The sequence below is a fragment of the Coffea arabica genome, chromosome 4e, assembly GCF_036785885.1.
Source record: "Coffea arabica cultivar ET-39 chromosome 4e, Coffea Arabica ET-39 HiFi, whole genome shotgun sequence".
In the NCBI taxonomy this organism is placed as follows: Eukaryota; Viridiplantae; Streptophyta; class Magnoliopsida; order Gentianales; family Rubiaceae; genus Coffea; species Coffea arabica.
The window spans coordinates 19,693,012-19,715,147 of NC_092317.1; the positions used below are offsets into that span (position 1 = coordinate 19,693,012).

Genomic DNA, 22,136 nt, shown 5'->3' on the forward strand with positions numbered 1-22,136 from the left:
TAACTTTGAAAACGGTTCAAAAGTAGATAATGCAGTAAAGCGGTTCAAAAGTAAATTTGGAAACAGTTTGAGGTCACTCACCTCAATGGCTCAGCAATCATCCATCATACACTCAATGCAATCAAGTCCTTTCAAAGTTCGGACAGCACTTCCCCTGAATTTGCTTACTTTTCCAGCCATCATGGCTTCATTATATCCTCAGCCAGTCCCAAAGGTACACACACACAACAAGTTCATCCAATAGCCATTCAGCAAGCTCCAAGTAGTACCAGTACAAGTCAAGCTAGGGAAAAGTCCGGAAATGAAAGTTAAACGCAAAACCAGAAAAACAATTTTGACGTCATTTTGCGGTAATGGTACAAAATGCTCTACGCTTATCGGATGAGGGTGTAAGACCCACCATCTCGAAGCTAAAAGACAGGGCTACAACAATGTAGAAGGCCACTCAGTCCAAATCCTAGCACAACTAGGTCAAATATGCAGAATACCAAACCAAAACCGTAATTGCAGGTTTACAAATCACACTATGCTGTAATTAGTCCAACTCAGTCTATACAGGTCCAAATGCACTGATTTTAAAGGCATGCGGTAGCTAAGGCATCAAGCTACATTTCATCAGAATACACCAACATCCAAATCCAAAACAATTCCAGTCAAAACAGACGATTACAAGCGCAGTTCGCACATTCTGATCAACCCAGAACAGCAACAGTAAAATCGACATATCTCATTCTACACTACTCCAATTGCCCTGAAATTTTACAGGAATCTCAAACACATCAATACCTACAACTTTCATGTTTTAAACAAAGGCCAATTCGGTCTCTAACCATATGATACAAAACCGGACAGAAAAGGGGGTTATGAAACCCTAACTTTTCACATTTCAATCCAAACCCAAAATTGGTTGCAATTTCCTATCATACACACCTACTAGAGTCATAACCCCTCATTACCAACCATCATAAATAACCACAACACCATGATCACATTAAACCAGAAAATTCCTCAAAAAAATAAAAACTTCACCAATTCATTCCAAACCAAGAAATAAACCACAATTCTCAACACTATAGCCACCATTAGGCACAAATTAAACATCATTAGGTGTAAGAGGAAGTGTAATTGTCACGACCCCACCTCCCCCTAAGGCGAACCAGAGGGTTCGGCGGGCCGCCTGCCCAGCTCTTGCCGGGACTCAGTCGTTCACTGCAATCCTCAATTGAATTTCAAGATATATATATCAAATATACATCAAAGGTTCCCAAACTTTACATATCAAAAGCGAAGCGTCCACGCTTCCGCTACGCCACTCTGATCCTTGATACCAACCATTCACACGGAGAACTTTAATACAAGCGTTTCCTTCACCTCGAGCCCTGTGGAGGGGAATAAAATATTTTTGGGGTGAGCTAGAAGCTCAGCGAGTAACCGGTAAAATCATTAAACAAATATTTTTCACAATGTTACACTTCGGTCATTTCGATGATGTCATGATTCAGAGATCAAATGTTCGTTTAGTGCTCTCGTGAGCCAGGGAAATCACAGCACTTGAACACCCAACGCTCAAATAGATCATTTAACATTAACATTAACATTAGGAGGGAGCCCCCTTTTTGAGCTCCAGATGAACATGAACATAAACAAACGGATGAGACGTTGGTGTTCAGCACAAGACTCCCCAAGTACTCATTTCAAGCCAAAACATGTCATGAACTCACATGCAAGCACGCATGATATGCAGTCGAGTAAATAATGCAAGAAACATTTCATAAGAAGTTTTAACAATAGTTTGGGGTCACTCACCTCCACGGCTCAGAAATCATCCATCATATAACATTGCCTTGGTCAAATCCAAGTCTTAGATCACAAACTCAATGCAAACAAATCCCTTCAAAGTCCGGACAGCACTTCCCCTGAATTTGCTAACTTTTCCAGCCATCATGGCTTCATTATTTCCTCATTCCAACCCAAAGATACACACACAACAACAAGTTCATCCAATAGCCATTCAGCAAGCTCCAAGTAGTACTAGTACAAGTCAAGCTAGGGAAAAGTCCAGAAATGAAAGTTAAACTCAAAACCAGAAAAACAGGTTTTGACGTCATTTTGCGGTAATGGCACCAAAGGCACTACGATTATCGGATGAAGGTCCAAGACCCACCGTTTCGAAGATAAGAGATAGGGCTACAATATTCCAGAAGGTCACTCAACCCAGTTTCGAGTGTAACCAGGTAAAAAATGCAAGAAACTATACCAGAATCACAAAAACAGATTCACAGAACGCATTCCAGCGGAAACATCATAAATCAGGTTCTCCAAGTCCAAATCCAGAAATTCCAAAACCAGATAAAAGCTAAGAAACAGGGCTACATTTCATCAGAAGACCTCAACAACCAATTCGGAAGAAATTCCAGCCAAAACAACCAATTACAGTCGCAAATCCCAATTTCGGGTAAACCAGAACAGCAATAGTAATTTCGACTTTTCTGACTCTACGCTACTCCGATTGACCTGAAATTTTACAGGCACCCTTAAAACATCAATACCTACAACTTTCATGTTTTGACCCAAGGCCAATTCTGTGACGTCCCCACTTCTCCCTAAGGCGAACCAAAGGGTATCCGCGGGACGCCTGCCCAGCTCTCGCCGGGACTCACTACAATCGATCATTCAAAAGCTCGAAATACTTTAAGTAACCTCAATACATAATTAAAGTACTTCGAATATCTCACACTTACAATTATGCAGCTTTCAAGCTTAAATACAACCCAATGGAAAAGGGGAACTATAGCCATCCGTTATAATATAACTTAAAGTCTTCAAAAGAAAACAATCTAGTACTACTCACGAGCACCCTTGGTCTCGAACCCTGTAAAAGAAATCCACAACGTGGTATGAGCTACACAGCCCAGTGAGGTTCCAAGACACTCTAACAGTTCAAATAAATCAAATAAGTTGGGCATATCATACGCATGGTTCAAGGTTACACAATGGCATGTTATCATGAGGCAATAATCATTGTACAGGTAATTTGAGCATATCATAGGTATGGCATGTTTTCATAAAACGGTTATCATTATGTAAAATAAACACACATTGAAGGATACGGTGTTCCAGTGGAACTCTGTCGGTCATCTGCACCTTATGACTTCCGGATCCCCTCGGTTTGACTGGCCATCACCTTATCCCTCCAGTGGTAATACTCGAGTATACCGAAACGGTTGTCCAGGGTTCCAACCTACCCGACCGAGCCCAGTCCTGGCTCGAGTAGGTCAGTAACCGAGGCAGGGCCCAAGTTCAGCTTAGAGCTTACAACATGCACAAGTAATCAAGTAATTCGGCAAAAGGTAAAATTCATCATTTGAGTAGGTCGAGTGAGGTAAAGTACACACTCGCCTAACAATGATGGACAACTTCATATAACATGCGATTCATGATAATCAAGTGATCAAGTAAGTTGGTGATCACGTAAGCAGATAATCAAGTAAGCAAGTAGCCGAATGGATTAGAAAACGGTAAGTAAACACGGTAAACGGTAAACGGTGGTAATTACGGTTAATTGGCAGACATATGTCATTTTAATAGGCCACCATTGGCCGATTTTCACTTTTTCCACATAAGAGTCGAGGAGATTCACTCCAACCGACTTATGCTGTCATAGCATAATTAATCATTTAAACACATCATGTAGATATGCTCTCCAAACATTTCATATCTAGTATTTCAAGTAATCACATAAATATGCTCTTTAAGCATTTCATATCGAATAGTTCAAATATACATATTTCAGGTATTTCATGTCGAGTAATTCAAGTATACCTTATTCAGATATGCATGAGTGTGGTAAATACTTAACATATAGCACTTAACACTTAATAATCATGGGTTATGCATGTCATAGACTTATTCCAATTACGTATTCCTATATGGAACACTCACCTATAGCAACAAGAGAGTAATACTCAAACAAGTGTCTAGGCGTCCACTTCGAGTTCTTCTTGAAGGTCCCCTTGAGCGCCTGAGCAAATAACCATTAACTATTATACACTATCACTTAGAACTCCTACTTATCAAAGAAGGTTGTACAATCTAAAGGGAATTCATGAATTGGGCCTTAATTATTAATAATCGAGGCTCAAGAGTAAAGTTTTAAAGTCTAAAGAAAGAGACTAACATTTTTCATGAAATCGAGTTCAAAATGTTCAATCGGTATCGAGAAAAGAAGGCAAGTTTCCAAAATCTCATTTCTAAGAAATTGTCAAATTTTAGCTTTGGGTGTCAATTCTAGAAAAATTGTATCTTGCACTACGTAGGTCCAAAATTGGAAAGCTTGATACCATTGGAAACTACATTCCGAGTACTACAAGTTTCTAGAAGACACTTTTCCATGATTCGAAATGGAAGGTATTCAAAAGTTGGATCAAAGTTACTGCTGTAGAATACTAAGACAGTTTCAAGGTTGGTTTTTGGCCAATTTTGGAAATTCAGTAAAATTCACTTGTTTTGAACTAACCTTTGAAATTTGGAAATCAAATAGTGTTGCAATCCAAGAGTATAACAAAACAAGCAGATTGAGAAACGGAGTTTCGAGAACCAAGATATAGTAGCCCCAAGTTGAGGAAGATTCAAGACTGAAGAAGAATTTCCAGTTTTGAACCTCCAACACTAGAAATTTAATTGGGTATCGAAACGAACTTGGATTGGTACCAAAATTGGCAGTATTTTACTCCCATATGAAAGGTACCACTCTATCAAATTTCAGGGAAAAATACTTTCGGTAAGATAGTTAATTAGTCAACCAAAGTTCAGGAAAATTATAAGGCAATCTGCCTTGAGACTTTCATTACCTAATTCAAAACGTCTAATCAAGCAAACTATACAATCATGGTTCATTTGTGAAATAAAGGCCTAAGAAACATCCATAATGCCTTTGGTAAGTGTTTAGTATCAAGAACATCAATTAACAAGTTCACTCCAATATCTTGTTCCAAACCAGTCCAACATTAGGGTTTTTCCAAAACAGAGCAGTCCACTTGTTTCAGTCACAACTCAGTCAATTTAACTCGAAATCGAGCATGGCTTACGCCGTTGGAAAATACGTTCATAGGGGTAAAATATCACAGAAGAAATCATTTCCAAATTCGGCACCAATCTGGTTCAAAATCGGGCATCAAGTTGCTGCCTGAACACTTCATTCCAGATGAACAGAGCAACAGGACAGCGAACTTAAAACATTTGGTTCGGCTTGCTCACAAAGAATCAGAACGTGAATTATATACCAAATTAAATCCAGGAATGTCTAGTTTCCAATGCCACCAACGGTACATGATTTCGACATCCGAGGACAGAGTTACAGCCAAAATACTACCACTGGTCAGAATCATACGCGAACAGTTTTCCAGATTGCTAGTTTCTCAAGAAAAATTCATTTGCTCAATCAAACCTCAATATTTTCCAATGAAATTTTTCACACATCGAATACATCCTATAAACATCTAATTCAAGCCATTAAACCATTAAAAATTGGCCTGGAAATGGCCGAACATGGCAGGGGCAAAATCGGAAGTTTTTGCTTCTTACACCCAATGAAGTTTCTACTAATTACCCACCACTAATGCATCATTATAACCACTAAACCAACAATATAATCACCATCAATCATCACATCAGCAACAATAACCCAAGTGTGGGAATTCCAAGAGCCCACTATCACATTTTTACACCATACACAAGCTAACCAAATGCATGCATGAACTTAACAAGGTAAGATAGCTTCCAAACTTCAAGTTTTCAAGAGTGGATCATCACTTACTTTGGGTTGATGTTCAGCAGAATTTTCGGCCCTCTATTACCCCAGAAAAACCGTGATTTCCAGCCCTTGTTTGCAGCTCAAAATGATCCTCAAGTGTCAAGCTAGGTGTGGTGCAAGTTTGGTTAATTTTGGAGATGATTTGGAGTGGTTTTGAGTGAGATTAGTGAGCAGAAATTTTGTTGCAAATGAGTTAGAGAGAGGAGGGAGCTGGCCGGCTGTTTGAAGCTCAAGAGAGAGAGAGAGTGATCAGATTTTAGCTTCCAAGAGAAGACATTAACTTGTGGCCTCAAGTCACCCATTAGTCAACTCACATTAGGGTGCGTTTGGCGCGATTAGGGCTCGATTTTCTCGCGCGTTTGGTTCACTAGTGCACTAAACCTCCAATGTATTTATATTCATGTAGATAATATTCACTCTTAATTGTCCCGAAATAAAGGTCTAAAGTCCCTCAAATAAAGTCGCACGTGTGAAAACGCGTACCGTCAATTTTTTACGCTATAACGCGAAACCTCCGGGAAATTCTTATAACGATAGTACTAATAACTATCACTTGAGTATTTAAACATTAAAATACCGAATTTAGGTCCATTGTACATGTCTCCAATATTCCAAACTTATTGTACTCTCAAGCGGATAAAATCTTCAAGCACTATTCACTGTTTTTACTAAACGCGCTCCAGGAAATTAATTCATGAAATGAGTTACTTTAAAAATATAACGAAGTTATATTACCATGTATTTAGGTCTAATAAGACTAGAAAATATTCCTCGAGGCAAATATCCAATTAAATAATTTATTAAGCCACAAATTAGGCTAAAAAAATAATAGTTTTTACGAGTCCTCACAACCTCCCCTCCTTAAAAGAATTTCGTCCTCGAAATTCATACCTTCTGTAATCTCAGACAACTCTGAACCATGTGGTGTGTTCATGTTATGCTTTCTTTCTGATGCCATTGGTCGGTTTCTCCTTCCATTGACTTGTCGAGGGACAGTTCCATTTCCTTGTGGAGCAGTAGTTTCTCGTGGATACCTCCTTGGACAGTCATGAACTTTATGGTTGGTACTCCCACACCCCATACACTTTCGTCCCTTTAGCCAACAGTTTTCTTCAATGTGATTCGTCCTTCCACAATATCCACAAGTCGGACGAGGTGTTGTGACCTGACTGGCTTGCGAGGTTTTCTTTGATCGTGTCTGTTCTACTGAAGTCCCTCGCGACATAGTTCCTTTTGGTTCCTTTATCATGAGTGGTGCAGGAAATAACAGTCCTACTCCATCCACTTCTTTTCTAACTTTGGGTGGTGGTCCATTTCCTCCTAGTGTACTATCAGATGCATCTCTTTTCCTTGCTTGGAGAGCTCTCAGTTGAGATTTTGTGCTTTCTACCCTTTGCGCTTTTTCGAGAGCGTCACTAAATGTTTCAACCTGTGCTGCAACAAGGGCATCTTGGATTTCCAAATCTAATCCTTGGATAAACCTTCTTATTCTCTTCCGTTCAGTAGCCACCAATTCTGGGGCATATGTAGATAACTTTGTAAAGCGTGTTTCATACTCAGCTACGCTCAAAGTTCCTTGACGAAGCTTTATAAAATCATCTTCTCTCTTTTCTTGGACAAGTGGAGGAAGAAATTTCTCATTAAATTCACGTACAAAGTTTATCCAAGTCCTTAGGGTTTGATCTCTTTCCCACTTGTTTCTTATAACATTCCACCAGGCTCGGGCTGCTCCTTCAAGTTGAAATACAGCAAAGGTGACTTGTCTCTCCTCTGTGTAATCCAAGGCATCGAATATATTTCTTATATTCTCTAACCAATTCTCAGCCACCTCTGGATCAGGTCCTCCAGCAAACTTGGGCGGGGAAAATTTTTGAAACCGCTCTAAAGCTCGATCCTCCCCTATCTCTTGGTTTCCACGTTGGTTTCCTTGTCCAACACCTTGACCTTGTTGAGCTACCAAGAGCTCCAGGATATCCGTCATGCGAGTTAAAACTTGTCCCATTTGGTCATTTCCTCTCCCAACACTTGACTCAACGTTTTGATCAATACCGGACCCATTAGCTACTCTTTCATTTCGGGGTTGTCTAGGTTGACGTCCCTTTCGTTGTCCTCTAGTTTCCATGTTCACAACTAATCTATACGCACATGCATAACCCTCACACTTAGTTAAAATTGAACTATACTCATATACCAGTAGCAACATTTAAAGAGAATGAAGTCACTTACACAAATAACATTATCACTATGCAAGTAAACACAAACTAGAGTTCATTAAATTATAAAACAAGTTATGGCCAAGTAAAGTTCATGCCAAGTCAAAGTCAATAGCAAAATAAACAAGTGATCATCACAAGTACATTCATCTTCAAGGCGCAGACTCTAAGTTCTACTCCCATCGTCTCACTATAAAAGATCACAAGTAGGGATTCACTAGATTATTGGAACTAGACGATTCTCATTCCCTAACATGCTCGATTTCAATCCCAACACAAGGATCTTTTGAGTTACAATATTTTCCATCTTCCACTCTTAATTATTGTACCATCTTAACCAAACAATTATTGGTTTCCTGCAACCATTCACATGAAATATCGATTCATTCTTATTCCCCAAAAATGGAGATATAAAGTCCTTATGGTTGCCCTCAACTCTCAAGTACTCGGGTACAAGAATCCGAAATAAGGTAATTCACAACTCGAGCCGGCCGGTCCCAAGACTAAATCACCACATTCGAGATTCCTACCCAACATACATATCAAATTCCCTCCAATTATCAAGATAAAGGTTTTACAACCTATAACATTCATGATTCACAGCTTACATTTTTTTTTTTGAAGGGCACTTAAACCTTTACTCAATCACATAGTAAGGACCATAACACCACTTGGTCCTATCTTGCTCCTTTGTAGAGACCACGTGAATTGGCTCTAAATTTCATTGCTACAAGCAATCATTTAACTTTCAAACCAGTCCCACAGTCCGGCATCCTAAATATTTAAGCCTAGGATACACTACAAAGATCTGAAGCCTAAGCTCTGATACCAACTGTGACGTCCCCACTTCTCCCTAAGGCGAACCAAAGGGTATCCGCGGGACGCCTGCCCAGCTCTCGCCGGGACTCACTACAATCGATCATTCAAAAGCTCGAAATACTTTAAGTAACCTCAATACATAATTAAAGTACTTCGAATATCTCACACTTACAATTATGCAGCTTTCAAGCTTAAATACAACCCAATGGAAAAGGGGTACTATAGCCATCCGTTATAATATAACTTAAAGTCTTCAAAAGAAAACAATCTAGTACTACTCACGAGCACCCTTGGTCTCGAACCCTGTAAAAGAAATCCACAACGTGGTATGAGCTACACAGCCCAGTGAGGTTCCAAGACACTCTAACAGTTCAAATAAATCAAATAAGTTGGGCATATCATACGCATGGTTCAAGGTTACACAATGGCATGTTATCATGAGGCAATAATCATTGTACAGGTAATTTGAGCATATCATAGGTATGGCACGTTTTCATAAAACGGTTATCATTATGTAAAATAAACACACATTGAAGGATACGGAGTTCCAGTGGAACTCTGTCGGTCATCTGCACCTTATGACTTCCGGATCCCCTCGGTTTGACTGGCCATCACCTTATCCCTCCAGTGGTAATACTCGAGTATACCGAAACGGTTGTCCAGGGTTCCAACCTACCCGACCGAGCCCAGTCCTGGCTCGAGTAGGTCAGTAACCGAGGCAGGGCCCAAGTTCAGCTTAGAGCTTACAACATGCACAAGTAATCAAGTAATTCGGCAAAAGGTAAAATTCATCATTTGAGTAGGTCGAGTGAGGTAAAGTACACACTCGCCTAACAATGATGGACAACTTCATATAACATGCGATTCATGATAATCAAGTGATCAAGTAAGTTGGTGATCACGTAAGCAGATAATCAAGTAAGCAAGTAGCCGAATGGATTAGAAAACGGTAAGTAAACACGGTAAACGGTAAACGGTGGTAATTACGGTTAATTGGCAGACATATGTCATTTTAATTGGCCACCATTGGCCGATTTTCACTTTTTCCACATAAGAGTCGAGGAGATTCACTCCAACCGACTTATGCTGTCATAGCATAATTAATCATTTAAACACATCATGTAGATATGCTCTCCAAACATTTCATATCTAGTATTTCAAGTAATCACATAAATATGCTCTTTAAGCATTTCATATCGAATAGTTCAAATATGCATATTTCAGGTATTTCATGTCGAGTAATTCAAGTATACCTTATTCAGATATGCATGAGTGTGGTAAATACTTAACATATAGCACTTAACACTTAATAATCATGGGTTATGCATGTCATAGACTTATTCCAATTACGTATTCCTATATGGAACACTCACCTATAGCAACAAGAGAGTAATACTCAAACAAGTGTCTAGGCGTCCACTTCGAGTTCTTCTTGAAGGTCCCCTTGAGCGCCTGAGCAAATAACCATTAACTATTATACACTATCACTTAGAACTCCTACTTATCAAAGAAGGTTGTACAATCTAAAGGGAATTCATGAATTGGGCCTTAATTATTAATAATCGAGGCTCAAGAGTAAAGTTTTAAAGTCTAAAGAAAGAGACTAACATTTTTCATGAAATCGAGTTCAAAATGTTCAATCGGTATCGAGAAAAGAAGGCAAGTTTCCAAAATCTCATTTCTAAGAAATTGTCAAATTTTAGCTTTGGGTGTCAATTCTAGAAAAATTGTATCTTGCACTACGTAGGTCCAAAATTGGAAAGCTTGATACCATTGGAAACTACATTCCGAGTACTACAAGTTTCTAGAAGACACTTTTCCATGATTCGAAATGGAAGGTATTCAAAAGTTGGATCAAAGTTACTGCTGTAGAATACTAAGACAGTTTCAAGGTTGGTTTTTGGCCAATTTTGGAAATTCAGTAAAATTCACTTGTTTTGAACTAACCTTTGAAATTTGGAAATCAAATAGTGTTGCAATCCAAGAGTATAACAAAACAAGCGGATTGAGAAACGGAGTTTCGAGCACCAAGATATAGTAGCCCCAAGTTGAGGAAGATTCAAGACTGAAGAAGAATTTCCAGTTTTGAACCTCCAACACTAGAAATTTAATTGGGTATCGAAACGAACTTGGATTGGTACCAAAATTGGCAGTATTTTACTCCCATATGAAAGGTACCACTCTATCAAATTTCAGGGAAAAATACTTTCGGTAAGATAGTTAATTAGTCAACCAAAGTTCAGGAAAATTATAAGGCAATCTGCCTTGAGACTTTCATTACCTAATTCAAAACGTCTAATCAAGCAAACTATACAATCATGGTTCATTTGTGAAATAAAGGCCTAAGAAACATCCATAATGCATTTGGTAAGTGTTTAGTATCAAGAACATCAATTAACAAGTTCACTCCAATATCTTGTTCCAAACCAGTCCAACATTAGGGTTTTTCCAAAACAGAGCAGTCCACTTGTTTCAGTCACAACTCAGTCAATTTAACTCGAAATCGAGCATGGCTTACGCCGTTGGAAAATACGTTCATAGGGGTAAAATATCACAGAAGAAATCATTTCCAAATTCGGCACCAATCTGGTTCAAAATCGGGCATCAAGTTGCTGCCTGAACACTTCATTCCAGATGAACAGAGCAACAGGACAGCGAACTTAAAACATTTGGTTCGGCTTGCTCACAAAGAATCAGAACGTGCATTATATACCAAATTAAAGCCAGGAATGTCTAGTTTCCAACGCCACCAACGGCACATGATTTCGACATCCGAGGACAGAGTTACAGCCAAAATACTACCACTGGTCAGAATCATACGCGAACAGTTTTCCAGATTGCTAGTTTCTCAAGAAAAATTCATTTGCTCAATCAAACCTCAATATTTTCCAATGAAATTTTTCACACATCTAATACATCCTATAAACATCTAATTCAAGCCATTAAACCATTAAAAATTGGCCTGGAAATGGCCGAACATGGCAGGGGCAAAATCGGAAGTTTTTGCTTCTTACACCCAATGAAGTTTCTACTAATTACCCACCACTAATGCATCATTATAACCACTAAACCAACAATATAATCACCATCAATCATCACATCAGCAACAATAACCCAAGTGTGGGAATTCCAAGAGCCCACTATCACATTTTTACACCATACACAAGCTAACCAAATGCATGCATGAACTTAACAAGGTAAGATAGCTTCCAAACTTCAAGTTTTCAAGAGTGGATCATCACTTACTTTGGGTTGATGTTCAGCAGAATTTTCGGCCCTCTATTACCCCAGAAAAACCGTGATTTCCAGCCCTTGTTTGCAGCTCAAAATGATCCTCAAGTGTCAAGCTAGGTGTGGTGCAAGTTTGGTTAATTTTGGAGATGATTTGGAGTGGTTTTGAGTGAGATTAGTGAGCAGAAATTTTGTTGCAAATGAGTTAGAGAGAGGAGGGAGCTGGCCGGCTGTTTGAAGCTCAAGAGAGAGAGAGAGTGATCAGATTTTAGCTTTCAAGAGAAGACATTAACTTGTGGCCTCAAGTCACCCATTAGTCAACTCACATTAGGGTGCGTTTGGCGCGATTAGGGCTCGATTTTCTCGCGCGTTTGGTTCACTAGTGCACTAAACCTCCAATGTATTTATATTCATGTAGATAATATTCACTCTTAATTGTCCCGAAATAAAGGTCTAAAGTCCCTCAAATAAAGTCGCGCGTGTGAAAACGCGTACCGTCAATTTTTTACGCTATAACGCGAAACCTCCGGGAAATTCTTATAACGATAGTACTAATAACTATCACTTGAGTATTTAAACATTAAAATACCGAATTTAGGTCCATTGTACATGTCTCCAATATTCCAAACTTATTGTACGCTCAAGCGGATAAAATCTTCAAGCACTATTCATTGTTTTTACTAAACGCGCTCCAGGAAATTAATTCATGAAATGAGTTACTTTAAAAATATAACGAAGTTATATTACCATGTATTTAGGTCTAATAAGACTAGAAAATATTCCTCGAGGCAAATATCCAATTAAATAATTTATTAAGCCACAAATTAGGCTAAAAAAATAATAGTTTTTACGAGTCCTCACAAATTCGGCCTCTATATATGACCTAAAAATTCGGACAGAATGTTCATCACAAAACCCTCACTTTTCAATTTTTGGTCCAAAACAGAAATTGGTTGCAATTAATCACTTTTTCCACCTCCTAGAGTCATTAAACATCATTTCCAATCATCATACATAACCACATAATAACAATCATATGAGAACAGAAAAATCCTAATTAAATATAAAACTTCACTAATTTCAACCAAAATCATGAAATCATCCATAAAATCACTTATTCAACCACCACCAATCACTAATTGAACATTATCAAGATCAAAGGAAGAATTCCCTAGTTACTCACCTTGCAAGGTCAAGAAAGTAAGCAACTTAGCACCAATTTCTTCCAAACAACTCCACAACCAACCTCAATATCACCAAACTAAGAAGTTCTATGGAAAAATTTGAAGATTAAACGGTTGAATTGAAAGATTGGGCAAGATTGGAGCTTGAAAATTGAGAGAGTTTTCTTTCCTTTGTTCCTAGCAAGAAATTCGGCCAAGAGCTTCAAAATAAGAAGAATTTTGGGTCAATTTTGGTTTAAATGGTAAAGGCATGAATAGTGGTCAAAAGGTCAAAAAGGTAAGAATAAATCCTCAAGTGACACATGTCCTCTTCATTAATTGCTTGCCTAACTTTTTGTCTCTCTTACACAAATATCTTAACACATTGTAAAATAATATCACTTAATACAAAATTCCAACAAGTTGTCAAAAATATAATGCATTTACCGCACTTGCGGGTCCCACGTCCAAAATACGCTTTTAATTTCTCAAAAACTAACCGATACTAGAAAAATCATTTTAAAACTATCTTTGCTCATAACTTTATCTGGGGAATTTTTCTAATCAAGAAAATATAGAAAAGGCGGGCGTTTAAAAAAATAAACCCTAGAAAATTAGAAAATTTCCGGGTTCTCAAACTCATTTTTTTTCGGGGCGTCACAGTAATCATCACTTACCTAGTAAACAAGAGAGAGGGAGTTGTAGAACACCTTAGCTTCCTTAAAAAACTTCACCAAACAACTTACTAGCACCTAATGGAAGACTTTTATGGAGTAGAAACTAGTTGATGCAATTGGTTTGGAAGATTGAGCTAAATGGAAGCTTGAAAATTGGAGAAATCTTCTTCCTTCTTGAGCTTATGAGAGTCGGCCACCAAGGAGTGAAAAATGGTGATTTTTAGTCAATTTTTGAGATATTTAACTTAAGGGTAAAAAGTCAAAAAGTCCAACCAATGAGAAAGTGCCACTTGGCACTCTATTAAATGCATTTCTATCCTTTAAGTCTCTCTCACATCAATCAAATCACCTCCTCTTCTTCTCTCTTAACACCCGATAAATTTCACTCAGTATCCGGAACTTAATCTTATTGGCCGAATTTTTCCGAACTTTCGCACTAGTGGGTCCCACGTCCGATATATATATCCTTAATTTCTCAAAAACTAACCGATACTAGAAAATCATTTTAAAACTATTTTTGCTCATAAACTTTATCTGGGGAATTTTTCTAATAAAGAAAATGTAGAAAAGGCGGGCGTTTAAAAAAAAATAAACCCTAGAAAATTAGAAAATTTCCGGGTTCTCAAACTCATTTTTTTTCGGGGCGTCACAAATAGTCATAGAACAGGCAGGGACACTCACCAAGAGTGAAGTTCAGATGTCAAGTTGGGAATCGAAATCCGCGTCCTCGCTAAATCCTAGAAAACCAAGTTTTTAAGCACTATAAGTTTTCTGTTCAAATTATAGGTATATAAATATAAAAGGTTATCTGGTATATTACTAGTTTATTTCCTCGAAATAATTCGACAATCCACTTAGGATAAAACTTAGTAAAAGTAGTGAATTGCTTCATATGGCTTTCTTTATAACACTTTTCTTCTATAGGGCAAACTAGAGCCAAATCAATTTGTACAAGTTTTCTTGCCGAACACGTTTTCTATATCTTTTATTTGAAATTATTTAAATCTAGTGGTTTTTAAACAAATTTCCTCTAAAACAACTAGTCAAGGTAATTTTTATGAAAAATTTAAAGTTTAGAAGTTAATGCAATTATTCCCTAAAGGTAATAAAACCAGTTTAAGCCAAGAAAAGGATTGACTAGTCGGCAAGATTTTAAAAGTCCCAATATCTAAGTTTTAATATTATATGCCAAACTCAATATATATAACTTAATGTTAGGGCAAAATATTCTCACAAGATTTGATTTAGAAATACTTGAATTCAAAAGACTAGAACGATCTTCACGAGTCCATTTCATTTGCTCATTGTATTCCAAGTTGCCAGTATGTCTAAAGCACAATTTAAATATAAACTTCACTAGGGCTTCATCAATCATTAGCCCTAGGTCTCAACAGATTCCAGTACAATCAAAATTCAACAAAGGAAGTCCAAGGTATCAAAACAAATTCCAAATCTCAAACCATGAACCTTCCAAGTAAATTTTAGCTAATCACTTGAGCAAATTCATCAAAGATTAAATTCTTGCAAAATTACTCAGATGGTCAAGAGCTCCATCAATCATTAGCTCTTGACAACAAATACTCACTTTCAAACACCAATCCATTCAAAACAAGAAGAAAACTACAGCCAACTTGAGATCCAAATGATTCTAAGAATTAAAAATATCCATTAAATTTTCAACTTTTACTTGCTAGAATCACTAAACGTACAGTTTATAAACCGCTCAATTTAAACTAAAGCGAATAATTCACAAGTCTAGAAAATAAACTCGCCAAAAGCTTGAACTAGTACGGCTAGCATCCAGGTATAAATTTCTAACAAAGATACTTCAAAATTTTCAACAAAGTTTCCATCCTTAGCTTGCTTTACACACTAAACACTTAACATGCATTTTGTCCAACATGGAATGAGACAAATGGCAGGTAATTCCAGCAAATTATTCCGGCTCAGCATGCAGAGTGCAATTATCATGCTACGGTGTACCTTAGGCAGCAATATGAAATTTACAGCCAAGGTTTCGAAGCACAAGCTAGATAAAATTTCTTTCCCTCGGCTGAAACTGGAAAAAAAAATTTCCAACATGTTTCCTCATACGATCTCAACCCAGAATTCCATCCTTTACCCAGGTTTTCTTTCAACTAAACTTCACTTCATACTTAAAGCTAACATACTACATGCATTTCATAACACAATTTCCATTTGACAGCAATTACGGCTGCAAACGAACATGAAATCTCTCGGCTATTCCAGAAAATTTTCCAGCAGCTTAGTTAATCGTAAATCTGGATTTCTTTTTGTACTCAAACTAACATGCATGACTAATCAATGTATTTACTATCAGTCCTAGTCCAAATCAGGTTCGGACATCAACAACATTCAACCCGAATTCCAGAAATTCTGTTCATTACCCTTGGATGAACTTGCATGCAGCAGTTCTCATTTTTATTTAAAACTTTCCAGCCATGCAACCGAATTCCTAGCCATAAAGTTCACATGCACACCAAATAAAGAACTATCTATCAGGTTGGTTCCAAAATTAAGCTCAGATTATCACAAAGTAGCAAATCAAAAACCGAAATTTCCAGCTCAAGCTCGCGACAACTTCACTTCCTTCTCAAACAGATTTTCTGTGACTTAAACTATCATCTGACCACGCAACCCCACATGCATGCTTATAGACAGCTTCATCAACCCATAGACAACTCATCTAAGTCCAGAAATTACCTTAGCGTGAAGCTTAATACCCACGACTAGCAGCTGCAACAATCCTTCACCCTCGGCTGTCCGGAACTTAGCCCGCTAGCTCTTCCTCTTCCTTGCTCAAGCTCGTCACTAGGATGAAGAAGGTTAGTTCAGACTCCTCACCAGCTCATGGATGAAAGAAAGAAGGAGTAGTAGGTCTCACCCCTTTTTTTTTAGCTTACGGCAGGATGGAAAGGAAATGAGAGGCTCGGCTCACTTTCTCTCTCGGTCGTTAATTCCAAGGGAGCTGCTCCCTCAGGGCTCACGGCTATCAAATGAAACAGCCGACTCCTATTTGTTTCCTCTCTTGGTTTTGCTCTCGGTTGAAGTCCAAAATGGCAGAGCATTTCTTTTCTCTCGGTTGTTGCAGCCTAAGAAAAAAAATGCAGAGTTCTCTCTCTCACTCTTTCTCACGGCTTTGGGTATGAAGATGGAGTGAAGCTTTGCTCTCTATTTTCTTTCTTTTATTTCCCGTCAGCCGTTAATATCAAGGTTGGAACACAAGGCTTCTTCAGTTAGTGGTTTGATGATTCCTAAGCTTTCCACTCAATCCATAGTCCACTGGTCGCATGGTGAATTTGCTAGAGTGAAGGGTTAGTTTAGTCCTTTAACATTATATCATTTATTTTACTAAACTGAAATTTTTCCTTAACTCACTTGTTAACTCCTAATCTTATTTCTATCTCCTTAATCTCACAAATTCTCACACATTTAATTTTTAGGAAATCAATAAAACAAGTAGCTTAGCACTAAAATATATTTAATTCATACCAGTTACGGTATACCCCATGTTTTTATTTGGTTCGTACAGTTTGTTTTATACGTTTTAAATTTAAACGTTTAATTAATCTATGAATTAGTATTTAATAATTCTAACGGTGAAAATGAAAATAATACATGCCTGGTTAATTCGAGATGGAAGAAGGCTAATTAAATCTTTTCACATCTTGTCCGAATTTTCACTGAAGTCCTCATTCGTAATCTAATTCCGAAAATTTACCCCAAATGAAATTTGACTACTTACTAGTATACTAATCTCGCAAAAATTCAATTATCGAGATTTTAACGTCCTAAGTGTAATTATAAAGGGTTTTGACCTAGAATCGATTCCATCTTAATTCTAAGGTTTCCGATGGCACTTAACATTATTAACACTTAACATTAGCTATCGACATTCAAGGAATTAATATTAAGGTAATAAATAATCTACATCAAGAAATATTAATTTATCTTGGCAAAACCAAGTACTTTAATATTTTGGCACAATTATATTATTTATCACATAAAAATTGTTTTTACGCACTTATTTAAAGACAAGTAGAAATAATGCTAGAATTTATTAAAGAGTCAAAGTGCAAGTGAAATATGCATGAATATATATATATATTTTTTTCGGGGTTCTCACATCCTCCACTCCTTAGAATAAATTTCGTCCTCGAAATTTACTTTTTTTTTTTGACTAAATCAAATGACTCAATCATGTAGTTCGAAACTCGAGTATGAAGATATATTTTCTAAGGATTTCACTCACCAAATTGTCGTACTCAAATTGTCCAAAATGATTTACTAGAATTCAATTTTTAAAATTAACAATTTTAGAAATGATCCAACTTCTTTTGTCCCAAAACGGCCAACCGAAAATCTTATTCGTTCGGGGAAAGCTTTTTCACGTACCTTTCGTAACCAAACTAATAACAGGATATGAAATACACATTTGGAAAAATTGTGGTCTATATATATATATATATAAATGACTATTCGAATGGAATATAAGAAGAAAGGAAATTGGTTCTGATCTTGATGGTCAAAATTTCTAAATGCATTCGACCTTTGGTAAGGAATTTAACATTTGTTATTTGGACGTTTGGTTAAGAAAAATCATTTAACCCCACAAATAATTTTTGAGAATAAAATGCTTTTAAGAAAATAAGCAGACATGCAGGTTCGTATTTACTTAAACTTCGGTCCAACGCCTCTACTCTTCACACCTAATATGAGAATTAGCTTTTATGCCACATAAAACTTAACTATTTACTCTCCAATTCACGACCAATATTCATTCTTATTTCTAAGGAAAGGTCCAAACCCAAACTCTGCCTGATTTTCAATTTTTATGCGAGTTCAAGGTGTATACATATATATAAATATTAATTTTTTTTTTTTAACAAGGTCATACAAGAGGAAGAACAATCAACCAAAATGAGAGCATGTCATTGCATGAGTTGATAATGAACATAAAACTTTGCATGTGTACTACCAAACAAACTAACAAACCAACATGATCAGATACAGAATTTATAGCATTCAAATCCTTCAAAAGGGAACAAATATCATGCTTAACAAAATATATAGGTCAAAACACAAGCATCACCTCAACTATCATAGACAAAAGGTATAAAAGGTCGTGCTCCATAATCTAGCTTAATCTAGCTTGCAACTGAGCGAGGGACTTAATTCCCTTAGGTAAGACCAATCTCATTTTGAACATTAGAGCTGTATCAGCTATCTTTTCAATTAAAGTTCCGTATTCCATCGTAATATCTATCCTTTAACAAGCACCAGTCACCACATAACAAAGATGATTACAGCATATATCAAGCTCAAGTACATTTTAGTAAGAAGTCAAACAAGTCTTTTTAAGTACATTCAATATTCAGACATGGAAAATTCGTCAAACTTATCTCACCTCAATTTTGAAAACTCTCCTCAAGATTTAGAGCTATTCACAACTGCATAATTCCTATCTAAACTACGATTTCACTCAATTCTAAGTTTAAACCTATATTTTGGGTGAGAGATAGCATATATCCCATTTAACATTTAGCGACTAGTAGAATTATTCATCTCAAAAATAGAATTGGCACTAATCTTCAAGGTTTCACTATTGGCTCTTCACCTTTAACTTCCAAAACTAGACTTAGCCTTTTCGATTCTGCTTCTCCAAATTTAATCGTGATTCCTAGTCATATCATAATGCAATATACTAAATTCTTCCCAATCTGCAAATATACCATTGAATGAAATATCTGGTACTCGGGTACAAGAATCTGACAATAGGATAATTCACAACTCGGGCTGGCCAGTCCCAAGAGTTACTCACCTATATGTGAGATTCCTACCCAACATACATATCTAATTCCCTTAGCAATAGTAATTAGTTCAACACTTAATAGGCCATTCCCCACGGTCCGAGAACCCTCTCCCGGCACGAGCTCGATAGGAGCTCTGATACCACCTGTGGCGACCCTACTTCCCCCTAAGGCGAACCAGAGGGTTGGCGGGCCGTCTGCCTAGCTCTCGCCAGGACTCACGCAAGCAATCTAGCCCAAATCCTTCTGAAGAATAAACTAAACTATTACAACACCGTTTCCTTCCAGATAGACTGATAACTAAATCCTCATTAACTTCAAAGATAACAAGATTTATAAGATAGCCAATCGACGGCTCTTAAACACTTCACGCGTTACTTACAAGGATTAAAGCCATAGCATCCCAAATACATATAATTTCACACAACAAAAATATATACATACTAGCCAAATGACAGAATTAGGGTTTACACATTTTCCAGCTTCAAGTGGCAATCCAAAATAAAAGATACAATGTTTAACTCAAACTACAAGCATAAAAGTGAAATTAGATTTCAAGTCTTGCTCAAGTGCCAGGACCTGTCAAGGAAAACAAATGAACGTGGGGTGAGCTAAAGCTCAGTGGTGCCCCAAAACATGCAATCACGTAAATCAAACAGCGAGTAACAATTTCACAAATTGAACAATTAGGAAAGTATATAACAGCACAAGATAGGATACAGGGGCTCTCAGGAGCCATTCTCCATGAACTTGATCAAAATTTTCCGTAGCCGACCCTCCGTCAACTTTCACTACCTAAGGTCCATGTAGATCTTCTTATTTTTCTTAACTCCGGCCACCAATCCTACCCCTTTACCGGGCCCATACGACAAACACGAGAGTGGTAATACTCGAGTATACCTTAGGCTGGTCGAGGGATTCACCCAACGACGTTACGTCCAACACTTATAGACTAGTCGAGGGATTCACCCAACGACGTTACGTCCAACACTTATAGACTAGTCGAGGGATTCACCCAACGACTTTACGTCCGACACTTGATTTTTATAGACTGGTCGAGGGATTCACCCGACGACTTTACGTCCGACACTTATAGACTAGTCGAGGGATTCACCCAACGACTTTACGTCCGACACTTGATTTTTTTATAAACTGGTCGAGGAATTCACCCAACGACTTTACGTCCAACACTTGATTACCAGGTCAGGATAAGAGGCCCTCCCACCCTTAAGGTGTGGTACATTCCCCTGCCTAGTAATTTAGCACTTAGCAAGCGCAAGCAAGATATTCACGAAAAACACTTCAAGCAAGTCACCACTCGAAAGGCTAGTGTGATAAAGTACACACTGCTCACTTCGATGGATCAGCAATCATTTTTGGCAATTATCACATAACGAGTCGAAAAAGCACTTTAACCAAATAGTCATAGAATAGGCAGGGACACTCACCAAGAGTGAAGTTTAGATGTCAAGTTGGGAATCGAAATCCGCATCCTCGCTAAATCCTAGAAAACCAAGTTTTTAAGCACTATAAGTTTTCTGTTCAAATTATAGGTATATAAATATAAAAGGTTATCTGGTATATTACTAGTTTATTTCCTCGAAATAATTCGACAATCCACTTAGGATAAAACTTAGTAAAAGTAGTGAATTGCTTCATATGGCTTTCTTTATAACACTTTTCTTCTATAGGGCAAACTAGAGCCAAATCAATTTGTACAAGTTTTCTTGCCGAACACGTTTTCTATATCTTTTATTTGAAATTATTTAAATCTAGTGGTTTTTAAACAAATTTCCTCTAAAACAACTAGTCAAGGTAATTTTTATGAAAAATTTAAAGTTTAGAAGTTAATGCAATTATTCCCTAAAGGTAATAAAACCAGTTTAAGCCAAGAAAAGGATTGACTAGTCGGCAAGATTTTAAAAGTCCCAATATCTAAGTTTTAATATTATATGCCAAACTCAATATATATAACTTAATGTTAGGGCAAAATATTCTCACAAGATTTGATTTAGAAATACTTGAATTCAAAAGACTAGAACGATCTTCACGAGTCCATTTCATTTGCTCATTGTATTCCAAGTTGCCAGTATGTCTAAAGCACAATTTAAATATAAACTTCACTAGGGCTTCATCAATCATTAGCCCTAGGTCTCAACAGATTCCAGTACAATCAAAATTCAACAAAGGAAGTCCAAGGTATCAAAACAAATTCCAAATCTCAAACCATGAACCTTCCAAGTAAATTTTAGCTAATCACTTGAGCAAATTCATCAAAGATTAAATTCTTGCAAAATTACTCAGATGGTCAAGAGCTCCATCAATCATTAGCTCTTGACAACAAATACTCACTTTCAAACACCAATCCATTCAAAACAAGAAGAAAACTA

The 22,136-nt window shown here is 37.2% G+C and overlaps 2 long non-coding RNA genes across 2 annotated transcripts; both read right to left on the reverse strand.

Moving 5' to 3' along the window:
• Positions 1–3,724: 3,724 nt before the first annotated feature.
• LOC140005734 (uncharacterized) lies at positions 3,725–6,180 on the reverse strand. The gene is made up of 2 exons (XR_011813304.1): positions 5,816–6,180; positions 3,725–4,021 (listed from the first exon to the last, which is right to left on the reverse strand). It is a non-coding gene; the product is annotated as an uncharacterized lncRNA (long non-coding RNA).
• Positions 6,181–10,062: 3,882 nt separating this feature from the next.
• LOC140005735 (uncharacterized) lies at positions 10,063–12,331 on the reverse strand. The gene is made up of 2 exons (XR_011813305.1): positions 12,091–12,331; positions 10,063–10,296 (listed from the first exon to the last, which is right to left on the reverse strand). It is a non-coding gene; the product is annotated as an uncharacterized lncRNA (long non-coding RNA).
• Between the last annotated feature and the right edge of the window lie 9,805 nt (positions 12,332–22,136).